Below are 19970 nucleotides of genomic sequence, written 5' to 3' on the forward strand. Positions count from 1 at the left end.
GCCCACCCTACAAGTTTGATTTGATCACCAGTCCAGCGGTACGAACTGCGGAACGAGGAAGAGCGAGTGGCGGTTTACTTATTGCGCTGAATATACGTAAATATAAGTATAACATAATTAAGATTACATAACAATATATATTTGTTGAAATTATCTCAGTTGACTCTAAATTTGTTTTTGGAGTCACATACTTAAAACTAGATTTAAATTTTGATATTGTTTATGAAGAACTTAGCGAAATAATTACTTTAATTAATAATAAATATCCGAACTTGCCACTGATTTTGGGAGGAGACTTTAATGTTAGAATTGGAGATTTAAACCAGTTACCCGAGGAAATGTTTATCCAAAATGTAAATTTCACCCCTTCTAGATCTAATTTAGACAAAAAAAATAAAAAAGGAAGAGAGTTGGTGGGGTGTATGGAAGAGAATGGCTGTATAGTTTTAAACGGTAGATCGGCGGGAGACTACATTAGTAAATTTACGTACATGTTAAATATTAAAAAATCTACGAATGATTTAGTTTGGGTAAACTTGCTACCAATGTATGAAATCATAGACTTCGTGGTCTCTCAATTGATAACTGCTTCTGATCATTTCCCTATTTGTATTACTTTAGAAAAAGAAGAAAAACTGTTTCAACCGTTAAATAAAGTAAAATGGAGAAATGATCTGGCCGATAAATATTTTAATGAAATGAATTCTATTTCTTGTATCGCGCCTACTAATCATCAAAATATTAATTTTTTATCAGAAGAATTAATAAACTTAATAACATCAAAAGCAAAATTAATAGGAATGACTTCTAAATTAAATAATAAATCCGGATTGTCGAAACCATGGTATGATCACAAATGCGTCCTATTAAAAAAAACCTTAAAAAAATTGTTAAATAAATGTAAAAAAGAAAATTTCGCCAATAACCAAACGATTATAGAATATGATAATACGAAAAAGCTATACTACAATAAACAAAAGCTTAAAAAGGAGACTCATAAGAATGTAATTCTCGACCAATTAATGCTTTGTAAAGACTCCAAGACTTTTTGGGGAATAATTAATGGTTTCAGGTATAAATGTAATAAAAAAAATGATATTAACTTAGACTCTTGGCATAAATATTTTAGTATCTTTTTCGAGCAAAATGAGTCACACACTGAACAAAACATAATAGATAGAATATCGAGTAAAGACTCTAACGCTATGCTAGAAACAATTACTACTAGAGACGAAATCATTCTTGCCTTGAGAAATAGTAAAAATAATAAATCTCCTGGTCCAGATGAAATCTCTTTCGAGTTTTTAAAAAATCTACCCGAGAATTGGATCAATTATATGACTCTCCTTTTTAATCAAATTCTAAACGATGAAAAAATTCCGAAAACTTGGTCTAAAATAAATTTTAGAATGTTATATAAAAAAGGTGATGTAAACGACCCTTGTAATTATCGCCATATAGCACTTGTTAATTGCATAACGAAAATATTTACTTAAGTGATAACAAGTAGAATTGTTTGATGGGCTGAAAACGAAAAGCTGCTTCCAGAATTTCAATCTGGATTCAGAAAAAGTAGAAGCTGTATCGACAATTTATTTGTTTTAAATGCGATGGTACAAAACCGACTAAACTCGAAGGGCGGCAAATTGTATGCTTTATTCGTAGACTTTAGTAATGCTTTCCCGTCTGTGTAGCATAACCTTCTTTGGAAAAAATTGTATAAATTGGGACTGGGTTATAAGTTAACTAAAATTCTAATTGATTTTTACTCAAAAGCTACTGTGTCAGTCCAAAATAACTGGGAAACTTCGAAACCAGTAAAAGTAACCAAAAAGTGTTCTACAAGGAGAAGTGAGCAGCCCTATCCTCTTCTCACTTTTTTTGACCGATTTAGAAGAATTTTTAAAAACAAAAGAAATAAGAGGAGTATCTATAGGACATTGTAATGAGATCATTTTATTGGCTTATGCAGACGACATTGTATTATTTGCAGACTCCCCTACCGCACTAAAACAATTGTTAAAGGCCCTTCATAAATATTGCTTAAAAAACTTTTTAGATGTTAACGAAAAAAAACCAAAATTATTATTTATAAAAAGCTAGGACGTGAATCTAAAAACAAAATTAATTTTAAATATGGAGAGAAAAAGATCGTAATAGTTAAAAAATATACATATTCAAGAATTCCTCAAACACAGACCGCGTCACCAGATGAAGCGTTAAAAAATGCAATCTCGTCTGCTGCCCTAGCCACTAGCTCGACTTTGGCATTTTTAAATCGAATGGAACTAAATAACTGGTATCCAATTCCTAAACTTTTTAATAGCCTGGTTAGTAGTACATTTTTTATGCCATACATGTTTGGGGCTTACGCTCCCTTAATGAAATTGAAAAAACGCAAATGACCTTTTATAAGAAACTCTTGTTACTCCCTAAAAATACTCCAAACTACGCGATTAGGCTGGAAATCGGTGCCTCAAGGCTGTTATCCAGAATAGTTACGAAAACTTTTTGCGAGCTGAAGATGTTAACTCCCTTTCAAATTCGAAATCTCTTCAACTACTTCCACATCTCGTTTTGAGAGATGGAATGCAAAATTATTTAAGATTAAAAATACCGCTAACATTTATTAAAATATTTGCTCAGATTCGTTTAATTAATAATCACAATTTAAGAATAATTTATAAAAAGAATATTTTGAAATTAAACAACAATTATTGTTGCGGAGAATCAATTTTGAAAGGGAGAGAATTATTTCATATTTTAATAGAGTGTGAATTGTATAAAAATATTAGAAAGCAATATCTGTGTTCCAGTGAAGATATCACAATAGTTAAGGATTTTTGTATCGACCTTCTAAACTTCCAAAATGTGGAAAAAATTAAATCGATAAATTTTTTTATAAAAGCTTTGTGTAAAAACAAAATAGATTAAATTAAGAGCAAACTGTTAATAGTAAATAAGACTTATCGAAACCTTTTTGTATGAACCAGTGGTTCAAAACAAATAAACTTATATAATATTAATGTATGTTTTTCGTTTCAAAAAAAAAATTTTAGCTTTCTGCTAAAATGGATAAGAATTACAAATGATTAAATACGTTAATAGTTTCTTAAATAAATTATATAATTTATCTGTAAAATTAGATAATTTATTTATAAAATTATATAATTTATTAGTAAGATTTCCTGTGAAATAAAGCATGTTCTGTTGAGCCAGTGAAAAAATATCACTTGGGACTGCACACAAACGAAGGTTCACTGCGCGCCGCCCTGTCTCTTAAAACTAAAATATTTCAATAAATAATGAAGGAATCTTTCATTGTCTCAATGATTTTTTGGTTCCTTATACTCCCCACTACATCTACTATAAGTTACAAAATATATAATGACTCGTTAAAAAAGTTATACCATATAAACTGAAAAAAACAGTCAATGTCACACACGAGAAACTGTCGATTTCGACACTTTTTCTTACTTTTGTCGTTCCCTACCTAATTAAAATGATTATTATACACATGGTATATTTAAAGAGCACAATAATTTATCAAATTATGGTACTGCAAAATTATTTTTATAATTTTTAAAATATAATAATAAACGGAAACATAAAGATTAAAAGTTCTAGAGATATGCCCATATCTGATTTTAGATTAATATTCAGCAAACCCTGAGAATTTTGAAAACAATTATAATTTAAAGTATATATGTTACTGATTTAATTTTATTACAGTTAAGTTTAACCTGAAATAATGCGTTGCCATGTATAAGTTTGTTAATAACAAAAACATAAATAATATAGATTAATTTGTTAAAAAACTACTAAACCATATTTGTAGAAACATAAAAATAAAAAATATGCAATTATTTAAAGTTTTCCTTTAAGTTATGTTAAAAAAATCGGTGCCTTAAAAGGTTGTCGATATATCGACCACTGGGACTGAATGGGTTAAAAAGAAAATTTTTAACCAGATGACTCTGGTAACTTCAACCAGATATTTTTTTCAGTGTATTTCTAAAAAAATTCACAAAAACAGTGTTTTTTTATCATGCTGAAACTCTTACCCCCTATAACTTATAAAAGACACTGCGCCCTATATTTATTGCGCCATAGCCTCTCCAGGTTATCTGAATCAAAATTTTTTTATAAATTATTAAGCTATGATAAATTTAGGGGCCCGTATCCTTTTTCTTCCTTTGAAAAACGTTTTTCAGCAAAATGGCGGCTATTTGAAGAGAAAACTCATTTTTACCACGTTTTTTTACATTATCGGTCAAAAAAAGTATTAAAAAATTTTTTTCTTAAAAAAGCAAAACGATAAGGCCTCTACATTTATCCCTGTTTAATAATTTATTAAGAATTTTTTATTCAGATAACCTGGCGAGGTTGTGGAACGTACGAGGCACATAAATTCTTCCCAAAAGACAATTGATCGAATGGACATTTGATCGAACAGCATTTGATCGAAAAGACATTTGTTCGAAAAGTCAATTTGATCAAATAGACATTTGATCGCATAGACATTTGATCGAAAAGACATTTGATCGAATAGACATTTGATCGAATAAACATTTGATGAAAAAGTCATTTGATCGAATAGACATTTGATCGAAAAGTCATTTGATCGAATAGACATTTGATCAAAAAGTCATTTGTTCGAATAGACATTTGATCGAAAAGACATTCGATCAAATAGACATTTGATCGAAAAGACATTTGATCGAAAAGACATTCGATCAAATGACTTTTTGATCAAATGTCTATTCGATCATATGTCCTGCGCCTCGAACGTACGGCGGATAAAAAAATACGGCGGCATGTGTAGTTACACTGTAAAAAAAGAGAGTTAAATTTTAACTACCCCGGGGGTCTATAAAAGTCGCACCCATTGGGGAGTTAATGCCAGGGGAGTTAAATAAAGAGAGTTAAAATTTCACACCCAAATGCTAACTCCCCAAGGAAAAAATAACTCGCGCGGGTGTTGAATGAAGGGAGTTAGAAATTAAATCTCTTTTGGAGTTGATTTTTAACTCGAAAAATTTCACTCTAAACTCCCGAGTCCGTTAACTCCCTAAATTTTTTACAGTGTAAGCTACAGCCGCAATTTTTAATTTTCTAAAATTTAAATATGTTAAAAGTTTATATATTTATGGGCAATTCCACGTGAGATTTAAGTCGATCTCTTAAAATCGTAAAAAAATATTTTTTTTTCTATTCTCTATCGAAAAAAAACAGATATGTATTTTTTTATTTTTGTTTAATTGTCCAAATTTTCGAGTTATGAATTTTCAAAATTCTGGACTTTTAATTGTAGACCTATATTTAGTAGCTTATAAATCCGAAAATATTTAGTTTAGGAAAAAGTTGTCAGAGAATGAAAGTTTTAGTTTTTTTCGACTTTTAAGAAATCAAAAAAAATTTTTTTTTAATTTTTTACTAACCCGTTGACTGTCGCTGACGCATATATGCGCAAAACTAAACTGGCCAAAAGTGTTCATGACGCATATATGCGCAACTTAAAAAAAAAGATTAAAAACTTCTTAAATGTTCCTGAAACCGGATACTCGGGGGTTTTCAAGGTCGCTGATTACAAAGATGACGTTCGTTTTCCAAAATTCATGATGGCGGATTCAATATGGCGGACAACTAAATAAAAAATTGATCAGATTGGCTTGAAACTGAATACTCGGGGGTTTTTAGGGTCGCTGAATACGAATCTGACATTAGTTTTTCAGGATATTTATCAAAATTTGATTTCACCAAAAATTACCATACTGATGTCAGATTAACCAGTTTCAAACAAATTCAATAAATTTTAAACAAATTTCCGCCATATTGAACCTGATATTTTGAATTTTTAAAAACTGATTTCAGATTCGTAATCAGCGACCCTGAAAATCCCCAAGTATTCAGTTTCAAGCCAATCTGATCAATTTTTTATTTCGTTGTCAGCCATATTGGATCCGCCATTTTGAATTTTGGAAAACTATTGTTAGATTCGTAATCAGCGACCCTTAAAATCCCCGAGTAACAAGTTTCAAGCAAATTCGACGAATTTTGAAACAATTTAGACCATCTTGGATCCGCCATTTTGAATTTCGTAAAACTAATTTTAGATTCGTAATCAGCGACCCCAGAAACCTTAGGGTACCAAGTTTAACCCTTTCAGTCCCATAATTAGGGCAATTAAAAAATATCTACAATAGTTATAGTACCTATGGTTTTCGGGGTCGCTGATTACGAATCTGGAATCAGATTTTCAAAATTTTGAAAATTCAAAATGGCGGAGTCAATATGGCGGACGATGAAGTAAAAAATTAATCAAATTTACTTGAAAGTTGTCACTCGGGGGTTTTTGGGGTCGCTGATTACGAATCTGGAGTCAGTTTTTCAAAATTCAAAATGGCGGATCCAATATGTCAAACAAAATGTAAAAATGAAACAAATTTGCTTAAAAATTGGCATTCGGAGGTTTTTGAAGTCGCTGATGCTGAATTGGAAGTCAGTTTATTAAAATTAAAAATGGAGGATTCAATATGTTGGACGAAGAAATAAAAAAATCCATCAAATTTGTTTGAAAATTACCGCTTAGGTTGTTCTTGGTCACTTATTACGAATCTGAAGTCAGTTTCTCTAACTTTAAAATAATGGATACAATATGATAGTCAAAAATTAAAAATTGACAATATAGGACTGAATGCTGCTTCTTTGAAGTTTGCGGGGTGTGTAAATATAAATCTGGAATCATTCTTACAAAATTTTTAAATGGCGAATCTAATGTTGAAACTATTACAATAATATTATTAAAAATAGGGCAGTAGTACTGTTTTTTTGTCTCTTGATTTTCTTTTGTTTTTTTGTCATTCGTCTTTTATGCATCGTCACTTGTCTTTTGTCGTTTGTTACGACAAATATAAAAATATTTAAAGAAAACAAAATTAATAAAAGTATTTAAAATATTAAAAAAATCATTTAAAACATTTTCAAAAAACAAAAAAAAAAAACTGACATCAGATTCGTAACCAGCGACCCCGATAACCCCCGAGTAACGAGTTTCAAGCGAATCCGATCAATTTTTTAAAAAGTCATCCGCCATATTGGATCCGCCATTTTGAATTTTTGAAATCAGACTTCAAATTCGTAATCAGCGACCACGAAAACCCCTGAGTAACAAATTTCAATCAGATTTGAGCAATTTTGAAAAAGTTTATTATCTTACATAAAATAAGAAAAAATTTTTGTCCTTCAAGCGCCATTTTAAATTCAAAATCGAAAAAAATAAAATTTAGAAATGAATATTTTTCAAGTACAACTATCGGGAACACGTTTTTGATACTTTTTGTTCTATTTGAAAAGCGTTATGACACAGAAAAAAATTCTTTTGAAAAAAATTACATTAAAAAAACTTGACTTTTTTTAGTATTTTTGAAAAAAGAAGGGTTAAATATCATTTTTTGAAAATTTTGACCACACCATTCGAAAGAGCGACCCCAAAAATAGTAGGGTATGGACTTTTAAAAACTTTTATGGCTTTTTTCTAGTAATTGTAAGAGATTAAATTTCATGTTGAAAAGTAGCACATCTCGTCGTTAAAGGGTTAAGGTGGATATTTGACAAATTATTTGCAAAATTAATTTCTTTGAATTCGAATTAATTTATTGGTTAGAAAAATATTATACCTGAATGTTATTTAATTTTCGCACGGTCGAAGACAATCAGTTTGCAAATTAGTGGACAAAGTTTTTTATCGCTCGAATCAAAAAATCAAAATAGAATTTTTTATCTATTTAACACTAATCGCATTCAGTATTTATTATATCGAAACAAATATATGCAGCATAATTGTGTATAAACAAACTCATTTTTTTATTCATTCTTTTTTTTATAAATTGAATGTATAGTCTATATTTTTGAATTGAGTTTTGTCTCTTTTAACCATAAACAAAAATAATTTGTTCTTTTTGGTATCCCTGAAGAAGAAAAAGGTGGGTAATTATTAAATTTTGATTACAATTTCAGAAGTAATAACAATATGTTAATAAAATTGATAATAACCTTAATATAATTATGGTTACTATATTGTGATTACTATCTTAAAATTGAGGTTACGATTTTTATTAGTTTCATATTTTAACTAAGGTTATAATTTATGGATTTCAGTCTTTAAATTTCTAAAGAAAATTTTCTGGGGAAGAAAGGAAAAGGAAGAGCAAGTGTCAGTTGATAAAACTGTTGGGGAAATGAAGTTGGAAAATAAAAATAACGAGAATGAACAGAATAAAGGAGAAAATGGACAAAAAATGAGAGAAAGGAAAGATCAAAGAAACTTAAAAAGGAAAATGAAGCAAAAGAAAAATAGAAGGTATAAATAATTTTTTAAACATTATTGCATGCTTTATATTAAATATATATATATAAAGAATTCCTATAATTTTAAAACAAAATTCGTCCAATTTGTGTAAGAATAGTTTTCACCTAGGGAAATTATTTGTAATTTGTCTATAATTTATAAATTATTAAATTATCTATAATTTTATCTATAATAATTAAATTAACTACAATTTATAAACTACTTTTTCTTTGTAATTTCAGGAACCAGCAGCGGCTGAGAAGGAGAGAAAAATATCTTTTTCAAAGAAGTCTAGAAGTTTGTCAAACCCGAAGCATTTCACAGCCATTTTCGCAAGCAAGAACATGCACCATGCATGCACAACCAGAATCGCCAAACAACTTTTGTGTTCCTTACACACCATGTACACTACACTCACAATTCGCATCCGCACCACAGAGGCTCTACACATCATACACACCATCTACACCATGGACACCATGTACACAATACACACCCCACACACCATCCGTACCACACACACTATCTATACCATACATACCATCTGCACCATCCGCTCCGGTTACACAACCATTATGTTCATGTCAGATGCATTTTTAAACAATATAAAGTTTAATTTTTTTCTTTTTCATTCCTAAAATTAATTAATTTAAACCAAATTAAACAGACTTTGTACTGAAATTCAATTAATTAAATTTATTAAACTTTAAAAGTAATCAACAATAATTATGTTCTACTATTCCATATTATGCTTATGATAGTTTATAATAAAATAGTAGAAGAAAAAATTAATGATAAATTTATAAACATAAAGATTTTTTTTAACTAGTTCAAGGGAAAAAGTTATTCTTATTAAAAGCTTTCAATCGTCTTTATCTTCCAATAATCCGCAATTTTTTAATGCTGATGTTAAAGAAACTTTACTGGCGAGGTTTTTGCCGACATCTTTTATGCCGACATCTCTTAGAATAGCTATGGCTATAAAAGCAAATTGTTGCTTTGCATCTGAAGGAAACTCAACTTGAAAAATCCAATAGACAGAAATTAACAGCAAAATAGCTTCAAATCCTTTCGCTTCAAAAATGGGTTTACTATCTACATAGCACATTAGTTGGAGTTCGTTAAAAGGATTGTTTGAAATAGCAATAAGTCTTGGAGCCTCATTCATCCCAGGGACTGTATCGGAAATTGCCGGTCCAGACTAAAAATTTAATTTAATAATAAATCATAATTAATGCATAAGAGACGTATATATGAGTTCACAAGACCAAAATATTACAGGATAAGATTGAAGAATTTTCCCGGTTTCCTTCGCCTTGGAAAATAATTTCGGAATATGAAATAGAATTGATATTGTTTTACCATCTTCGTTTAAGTTAGCGCTATTTATTTTCAATACATTCATAATTTTCGGTAAAGCCGTCAACCAATTTTCTTGCAATTTTTCCACAGTTAAATTTGCAATTTCCCCAAGTTCCCAAAGTAGCTAAAATAGCAAAAACAATTTTCAGTTGTCAAATAAATAAAAAAATTAATTAATTAATATCTTTGATTACAGTAAGACTGTCTGCTTTTCAGAATTTGAGCATTATGTACTACTGATAAGGATATTGAGTTTACCATGTCATTTGACTTTAAAGCAGGATACTTGTCTAAGATTTCCGCTGCATTTAATTTTTTCGAACACATAATTCGGGATCTTCTAGTCGAACGTAAATCGTTTTTTAATCCTTTCCTACTATGCGTTTTCGACTGATCATCAGTAGATTTTTTGGATTTCTCTTGCTTATGACTTTTGCTTTTCAAATATTTGCAGCAGTTCTTTAATCGACAACGAGTCTGTTCCTATTTAATCATAAGTCACTTAAAAAGTTAAAAACTTAATCCACTCTACTTTATACAATTACTAATTTAACAATAAATTAATATTTAATAATAGTAGTAATTTTTGTAAAAATCATTTAAGTCTTTATAAAGTAACAAATTTTTTAAAAACTTTAACTTTTGTTCAATATTTAAAAAAATTCCTTGACTTTTAATAAAATTTCCCAACTTTTATGACTTCCCTCACTGCTGGACACACTAATATTACGCCAACTCTTTCTGAAAAACTAAACGCACATGAGGATCTCCAAATCGAGACTTAAATTGATCAGGAAATTTGTTACATAACAAAATTGCCATTTCCAATATAGCAAATGATTCATTCAGTCCTGCTTCATGCATTCAGTGGTCAGAGCAGTCTACCGGCAATAGAAAGGTCGTGGGCTCGTATCCCACCATGCTACCGTTTTTTCTGGATTCTTTGATAATTTTGAAATTATTAATTAATTTCGAAAATATTTTTTAGATTAAGCAGGTTTCTGTATTCGGGCAGCTGTGCTGTCGATACATATGAAATCTAAGAGCTTATAGAGATTTGTTTAAGATATTTAATTTGTTTGTATAAATTTGATTCGGATTATTGATAGCTTCTTTCTTCTTAATATTTAACTGCCGAATGATAAATTCACTTTCTATAATCATTTTTTAAATAATTGAATTCTATTTGGAAATTTTATGAAAATAGTAGATATTGAAAATCATTGAATTGCGAAAATTGTTTAAAGATAATTAAATTTTACAAAGAATTCTATTAAAAAATTTGTCAATAATTGAATGTCTGTGAGAAATTTTATTAAATTTTTTTAACTTAGAATGTTTTCAGGACCTTAAAAATTTTCAATGTTTTCAGGACAAATTTATTTGATTAAATTTTGTTGAAAATAATTAAATTCCCAAAAAACATTTTATTATTTATGAAAATAATTGAATTCTTGCAAACGATTTACTAGAATTTTTTAAAATAATGGAATTTTCAAGAAGAAATTTATTATTTTTAAAAATAATTGAATTATTGTGATGAATAGTATTGTTCTTTATGAAAATAATTGAATTTTGAAAAAAAATTTATTAAAATACCTCAAAATAATTTAATTTTTAGGAGTAATTTTTTTATTTATCTTTAATAATTGAATTCTTTCGAAAAATTATTTGTGTAAATAATTGAATTCTTTGAAAAAATGTTATTAAAATTTTAAAAAATTAAATTATTTCAAAAAAATTTAATTAAAATTGTATTTAAAACAATTAATTTCATTCGAACAATTTTATTAAATTTTTGAAAATAATTATTCAATTCTTCCATAGAATTTAAAAAAAACATTTTTTTAAATAATTTTTTTTTGTTGAGGAATTGAAATTAAGTTTTTAAGAATAATTAAATTTTTGAGCAATTCAATTGTATTAAAAATAATTGAAATCCTGCTATCAATTTTATTATTTATGAAAATAATTGAATAGTTTTTAATTTAAATAGAATTTTATTATAATTCTTAAAAATAATTGAATTACAGAGAAGAATTTTATTATTTTTGAAAATAAAAGAATTATTGCGGAAAAGCTTATTAAAATATTTAAAAAGTATTGAATTTCTGTAAAAAATTTTATTATTTTTGAAAGTAAGTGAATTCTTTATAAGAATTTTATAAACATTGTTTTAAATAATAATTTTTTTTCGAAATATAATAAATATTATGAAAATTTTATTATTTAAAATAATTGAATTCTTGTGTGAAAACTTTATTTGTGAAAATAACTGAATTTTTCGATTATTAATTTAAAATAGTAATGAAAATAATTGAAATTCTTCGATGAGTTTTATTATTTATGAAAATAATTAAATTCTTGCTTAGAATTCAATCAAAACCTTTTTTTAAATTGATTTTTCATGAAAAATTTTATTATTAGTGAAAGTAATTGAATTATTGTGAAAAATAAATTGCATAAAATTTTGTTAAATAATTGATTTTTTCAAAATTTTTTTGAAAATTAGCGAATTTAAAATAGTGGAAATTCTCTAAAAAAAAATTTAATTTATATTCTTTGTTCAGAAAGTTGAAGATTATTTTTATTTAGGTATCAAATATCAATTTTTGCGAAATTCAATTTACTTCGTACAAGAAAGTTTAATTATTTTCAATTTTGAAAATCTGATGTAAAATTTGAAATTAGTATTAAAATTTGTTAAAATTTTTTATGTACTTTGAAGTTTAAAAATATAATATAATTTGAAAATTTAATTCTAATTAGTTTTTCAGTTATGTATCATAATAAGTATTTCTTTAAAAATTACTTAAATTAAAATGACTTGAAATTGTTTACAATAAACAGTGTAATACAACATTCCCGCGCGCTTGCGCGCGGATAGTTTGGCTAGTTATTAATAAAGTTAAAAAATTTGTTATATTTTTTTTATGTTTATTAATAAATTCAAAATTTTGGTACAATTTGGAAATCGTCTGTAATTGGATAAAAGGCAAAATTAGAAATTGGTTATATTGGATAAAAGAAAAAATTGGAAATTGGTTCTATTGGATAAAAACAAAGCTGAAAATTGTTTAAATTGGATGAAATGAAAAATTGGAAATTGATTATATTGGATAAAAACAAAGCTGCAAATTGTTTAAATTGGATAAAAACAAAGCTGGAAATTAATTAATTTGGATAAAAGGCAAAATTAGAAATTGGTTATATTGGATAAAAACAAAGCTGGAAATTGGTTAAATTGGTTAAATTGGATAAAAGGAAAAATTGTAAATTATTTATATTGGATAAAAACAAAGCTGGAAATTGGTTAAATTGGATGAAAGGAAAAATTAAGAATTGGTTATATTGGATAAAACAAAGCTGGAAATTGGTTAAATTGGATAAAAGGAAAAATTGTAAATTATTTATATTGGATAAAAACAAAGCTGGAAGTTGGTTAAATTAGAGAAAAGGAAAAATTGTAAATTGGTTAAATATTGGATAAAAGACAAAATTGGAAATTAGTTTTGAATAAAATAAGTTTTAAATAAGTTTTGAATAAGGAGAGAATTGTAAATTTGTTGTTATTTTCTAAAAGAGGCAAAATTTGGTAACATTGGATAAAAGGAAATTATAAAATTTATAATTAAATGTATAAAACTTGATGTTAAAATTTTAATGTAATATTACTATTTTTTAAATTATAATTCCTTGATATAAGTAAATTTTATAAAATATATATAAATATATATATATATATATAAAAATAAATACTTTGTGTTTACAAACAATTGATTTGATAGTTCCAATGGAGAAAAGTAAGCAGCACATTCAAATACTTTTTAGTGGATCTCATAAATCTGGTCATTGGATTTGTACTTATTATGGTGGAATAAGCCTTTAGATTTTTGATAGTCTTAATAAAAAATGTTTAAATCATGATCAAAGAGATTATTTAATTAGATTATATCCTTTTGAGCCACCAGTAGTTTTCACAACTGTTGATTAACAACCAGAATACAGTGTTTCTTATGGAGTATATGCAATAGCATTTGCAACATCGTTGTTTTTTAATATTCTACCCCACTCTGTCAATTACTATTATTGTAATATTAGAAATCATTTAATGTTAATGTTCGAAAACAATAGTTTATGTAAATTTCCCTCTGTACAACTTTCTAATAGTAGATCTTGCATAGTTGTATATGACTGAAATTGACTTTTAAATGAAAAAGATATTCACCTTCAGTATGGAGAATCAAACTTTCCTAAAAACTCTATTAAAAAAGAAATTTCTTTCTCGAGAATAATAAATGAAATAAATGAAGAAAATATTGCATCAACAACACTTAAACAAGGTAGGGCTGAAATTCAAAAAAGTTATCGTGAGAGGCAAAAATTAAAACGTAAAATTGATAATGAAAATTATTCAGAGGAAGCATACACATCCATTTCTTTCCCGAGAATTATAAATAAAATAATGAAAGAAATATTGCATCAAAAACACTTAAAGAAAGTAGGGCTGAAATTCAAAAAAATTACCGGGAGAGGCAAAAATTAAAACGTACAATTAATAACGTAAATTATTAAGTGAAAAACACACTTCAACTAAGAAAAAACTTTAAGTCCAATCCAAAATAGAATATGCTGAGAACCTTAAATTAAAAAATAAAAATGGTGATACAAGTTCTTTGTCAAAAACAAAGAATACTCGATGTCAAAGAAATTATTGTGATGCCACGGTGGGCTTGAACCAACCAACTTTGAATAAAAAGTCTTGCGAAATGGTATTAGTATTTCCATCGTGAACTCTGTATACATACACTTTAAAAAGAGGTAGAAAATCAAATTTAATTTCAATTTCATGAGTGTACAATAGTATTTTGGATCGCATAATCTGAATTTGATGTTGGATTTAAGAATTTCAAAATGGCTAATCTAATATGGCGACCAAAAAGTTTAAAAATTGTTTGGATCTACTTGAACCTCAATACTTGAGGGTTTTAAGGGTCATTAAACCTGAATTCAATGTTAGGTTATGAAAATTTGAAATGGCGGATCCAATATGGCGACCAAAAAGTTTAAAAATTGTTTAGATATACATGAAACTCAATTCTTGGGGGTTTTTGGGATCGCTAAATCTGAATGCAATGTCAATTTTTGAAAATTAGAAATGGTGGATCCAATATGGTAAACAAAATTTTTGAAATAGTATGTGAATTTAATGGTCTCCATTGTTGAAATATTTTTTAACCCTTGGGCAGGCAAGCGATTTGCGCAGTATCCTAGAAAATACACACACCGTTCTGAGTGCAAGGCAGGATTAATTTGTGTAGGCGCAAATTTCTTGAAAGAAAAACACTATTTTGTTATTTTTATATAACACAATTAGTACAATTTTTATCATTATGACATTGCGGGGTCCTCTGGACCCCGATTGCCAGTTCGTGCTGGTAAAATGTTTTAATACCCACGTGACATTATTTACAGTTGGAATATAAAAACTGTAAAAATATTCAGATTATTCGGTGGTACTTTTAGTCTATTTAAGAGAATTTCTAGGATAAACTCATTTTTTCATACGGATTTGGAGAAATTTGAAAAAAAGATACTTGCGGGGACTAATGAACCTCGCTTTCCCGTCCAAAGATTAATCAAAGCAGTTTTAATTGATTAATTATTACAGTGCTATAATGTGTAAATAAGTGTTAATTTTAATTGTAAGTGATGTCATTATTTATATAATCTTATTTGTCTATTTTCTTTTTTAATAAAAGAAATTCTTTCAAATACGGAAATTCGGATTCAGACTCAGCGATACCAAAAGCTCCGAGTAATGAGTTTCATGTATATCTAAACAATTTTTAAACTTTTTGGTCGCCATATTGGATCCGCCATTTCAAATTTTCATAACCTAACATTGAATTCAGGTTTAATGACCCTTAAAACCCTCAAGTATTGAGGTTCAAGAAGATCTAAACAATTTTTAAACTGTTTGGTCGCCATATTGGATTCGACATTTTGAAATTCTTAAATCCAACATCAAATTCAGATTATGCGATCCAAAATACTATTGTACACTCATGAAATTAAAATTAAATTTGATTTTGTACTTTTTTTAAAGTGCTTGTATACAGAGTTCACGATGGAAATACTAAAAATGACTTTCTTCAAAAACGGCCCGATGGATTATTTTAATTTTTATTGCAAAATACTCAGAGAGGTCTCCAGTGTTGGAATCCACAAAAAAATCCCATTTCGCAAGACTTTTTATTTAAAGTTGGTTCAAGCCCACCGTGGAAGGAGTATTAACCACTTCGGTGGCATGGCATTCCAATTGGCGTTCCATAAGTAAGTGTCAGAAGCGGCAAAAAGTGCAAAAATGGCGTTCCTACTTGAACTCGATTTCAAAAGTTTGTAGTCAAGTTAAACTTTCCAAAATCAAATATTCTTATTATTTGAGATAAATGAAGACGAGTAGGACAAGAAAAAATTTTTTTTTCGAGGTGTTAAATAGTTTTATAAGGGTTTTAATGTAACCAATTTTTAATACTTTTTACAAATGGCGTTCCAACATTCACCCAAAATGGTTCACAATATTGGATCCGCCTATTTTTGAATTTTTAAAAATTAATTTAAGATTCATAATCTCAAATAATAAAAAACATTTGGTTTGGTAAACGTAATGTGTTTACAGAATATAGAAATAAAGTTTAAATAGGAACGCCATTTTCGAATTTTTTTGCCGCTTCTGACACTTACTCATGGAACGCTAATTGGAACGCTATGCTGCCGAAGTGGTTAAAGCATCAAATTCAAAATGAGTTTAATGTTAAAAATTGTCTAGGTCCGATAAATAATTACTGCACACATTGTCAAGCTGAACATTTTAAAGATGAAAAAGTTAGTTTTAATGACTGCTGTAGTCATGGAGGTGTTGTGTTAACTTTAATACAATATTTTTTTTGCATCTTTAAATGCTAATGTAATTAATTTTAATGGCAGAAGAAGAGGACCATTCTGTTACAAAATTCAAGGTCAAATTTACTATCAAATTAATAGTGCTTTATATCCGGATAAAGGTGAGGATCCATGTTTTAGTCAATTATTTATTTATGACCCTGAGGAATCAATCAGATACAGATTAAAAAGTAACGAAAATTTGGATAAAGACGGTTTAAAATCTATAGAAAATATTATGAGAAATTCTAATGCATACACAAAATCTCACATAATGATGTCAGAGCTAATTCAAATAGAAGCTGAATTAGCAAGACAAATAATAAAGAAATTTCTGAGTTACAATTATTGTTCATTTTAAAAAACGTGAACGAAAATAAAAAAAACGTGTATAAAAATAGATACAATTCTCAAAGTTTTAATGAAGTTGCTGCAATTTTTAATACAAACTCTGAAGGAGAAATACCAGAATCTTATGAAACAGTTTAAAATAAATCTACAAAGGAATTAAAATTGGTTAGTAATTTAGATCCGAATGTTGAACCATGGATTTATCCCATATTTTATCCACTTGGAAATAAGGGTTATAATATTAATATGATTCGTAGTGATAGTGATTACAGAATTAGAAATCATACTATTTCTAGGTTTGCCTTCATTAAATAAAAAATTGCTTTAAGAGATAAAGAATTTAATTAATTTTTATATGGAGGTAGATTGTTTCAACAATGGGTGGTTGAAAATGATGTAAAAATAGAAAAAGATAGATTAAGATTTTGTGAAAATAATCAAGCTCAAGTGAGAAGTGAAAGATATAAAGGACTGATGGATTATTTACTCAATCATGTGTTGGAAAATGATGTACACGTGTGAAAAACGCTTATATTGCCTTCTTTTTTTATAGTGTAGCGAATCAAAATTTACACGCCACGCTTTAAATATTTCTACTTTTGATTATTAAAATAATATATATATATTAACAACTTCACAAACACACATAAAAATTAAATTCAGAAATTAAGCAAATATAGATATACGTATATATTTTCTAAGTCAGTCTATTATCAAATTATAAACAAAATACGCTACGTAAGCGATGTCATATAAAATTAAATATAAAAATCGTTAGTTTCTTTCAAGATGAGCTCATCGTTCGCATATTTTCAAATATAAAAAATATAATAATTTATCAATAAATGACTATAGAGAGAGATAATTTTGGGAATGTGAGACATATAAAATAAAATGAGACTTATCGCTTTTTTGATTATTGAAGGAGATAATCCGCCATATATAATTAATTATTCCCTCGTGGATTCAATTGTTAACGGCTCCAAGATTTGTCATTATGAATAAATGGTCCGGACGCTTGGGTTATTCGCCATTGGAGTTGGCCACGAGGTGATCACAAAATTTCCTTTATATTCACAGATGCACCATAATAACGCGCCACACTATAAAAGACGTATATTACGGATTTAAACAATATATAATTTTCATACAATTGTAATTATACATTTCACATTTTCACTTTATGACATACCTATAAGGTCGTCGGCGACGCGCTTATCTTGTGGCGACAAGTCTCTCTCAAGGACAATTTACAAGTGTGAAAATTATACAATAAGAAATATCTCACATGCCTTGCGTAGAAACTCGAATCAATCCGAAAGAATCCGAATTTGAGGAATTGGCGGGCAATCCTTCCCACTATCTCACTAAATAAGCGTCTCGCTACCTCTCTCTCTACATCAATTTATTATCTCTCTCTTTTTATTTTCTCTCAAATGACTAATTCGCTTCATTTCCCCCTTACTTTGGAATACATAGCAATTACAAAGTACAGATACAATGAACATTTTCCTAAATACATTTACATATAAACAACGTGATCCATTTCCCTTCATTCTCATTCGATTATTTCTCATTACAATTTTTATACAATCTAATATTCACAATAATATGATTTAGCACACATCACCCGACAATATTCCACATTTACTTGAACATTTTAATAACAAAATTATACCATTACAAATATCTAAGGCCTATAGTTTTGAATGGCATGCTCAAGAAACATGAAAATTCCCGAATAAACAGCAATCACATCAAATCCTTTCAAATAAATTTAAATAAACAAATACAATGTATAAAATTAAAAGCGAAAATCGAATAATTATTTTACAGTTTATTTTCTTAACTTAAAAATTTTTTTATGACCTCGACAAATGAGTATTCGAATCGAAAAAGAAAAGAATAAACAATTTACAATATTTATTAATTATTATTATTATTATTTATTTATTTATTTATTTATTTTTCAAAATAAATTGCAAGATCAACAAACAAAAATGGAAATCATTGGTCATGGTCAAAGTCATCTTTCTTATAGTATTTTCTTAGATTGGTTCTATTATAAATACCAATCCCCCGATTTGAGTCATCGGCATCGCATAGTTCATAGGAATTATTTTTCAAATCTTTTTTTATCCTATATGGTCCATAATAGATGTGAAAAAATTTTCGCGTAACTTTTTTTAGCGCATCGGATTGTTTCGGGATAAAAAGCAATACTAGATCATTTTCATTTAATTTAACTCCTGACGGATGCCTTTGAGACTTCGCGCGTCTTGCATAGCTTTTATCAATGTTTTCCTTTGCTAAAACAATCTTGGCTTTATATGATAGGTGAGCGGTCTCAGGGAAACTCAAAATTCTCTCGATCATATCTTTAGGCTGATTTCCCGTATGCAACTCAACGGGTGAAAATCCGGTACTAAAATGAGTAGTGGCATTCAAAAACCATTCGATATCACCAATGTGCAGAGCCCACCTTGTATGCCTATCAGCGCATAATGTTCGAAAAAGCCTACCGAGTTCGCGCATGACTCTCTCAGCCGGATTGCTTTGAGGATGCCTAATGGAAGAATAAACAACTTTAATTCCAGATTCAATCAATTTTCTACTCCATTTCGGGGAGGTAAATTGCGTACCGTGATCAGCCAGGATTCGAGCCGGCATTCCCATTTCCGGAATATATTCAGTGAATAGTTTTCTCAAAATAGTGTCAGTCGTTTCCTTTTTTATTGGGTACAATTTGACATACTTCGAGAAAACATCCAGCATGACAAAAATATACTCAAGACCTCCCCTCGAACGCGGCAAGGGTCCAAAAAAATCCACGCAAACCAAATCCCCTGGTTTTTCAGCACGAACTAATTGATACGGACCTTCCATTTTTACATTGACATCTTTTACCCTCTGGCATAAATCACACGAAAGGACATGGCGTTTAATGTCACGATTCATTGAT

At 28.3% G+C, this 19970-nt stretch overlaps 2 protein-coding genes across 2 annotated transcripts in view; one reads left to right on the forward strand and one right to left on the reverse strand.

Annotated features, from left to right (window-relative positions):
• LOC122508724 overlaps positions 1-8227 on the forward strand; it is a 68077-nt gene extending 59850 nt beyond the window's left edge. The window contains exon 2 of the mRNA XM_043622241.1: positions 8161-8227. The gene's annotated coding sequence lies outside the window, so the exon portion shown is untranslated. The remainder of the gene's footprint in view (positions 1-8160) is intronic.
• Positions 1-19970, reverse strand: part of LOC122508725 (sodium-dependent dopamine transporter-like) — a 346409-nt gene that overhangs the window by 136982 nt on the left and 189457 nt on the right. The window lies entirely within an intron of this gene.

Source organism: Leptopilina heterotoma, unplaced genomic scaffold (genome assembly GCF_015476425.1).
Source record: "Leptopilina heterotoma isolate Lh14 unplaced genomic scaffold, ASM1547642v1 Lhet_550, whole genome shotgun sequence".
In the NCBI taxonomy this organism is placed as follows: domain Eukaryota; kingdom Metazoa; phylum Arthropoda; class Insecta; order Hymenoptera; family Figitidae; genus Leptopilina; species Leptopilina heterotoma.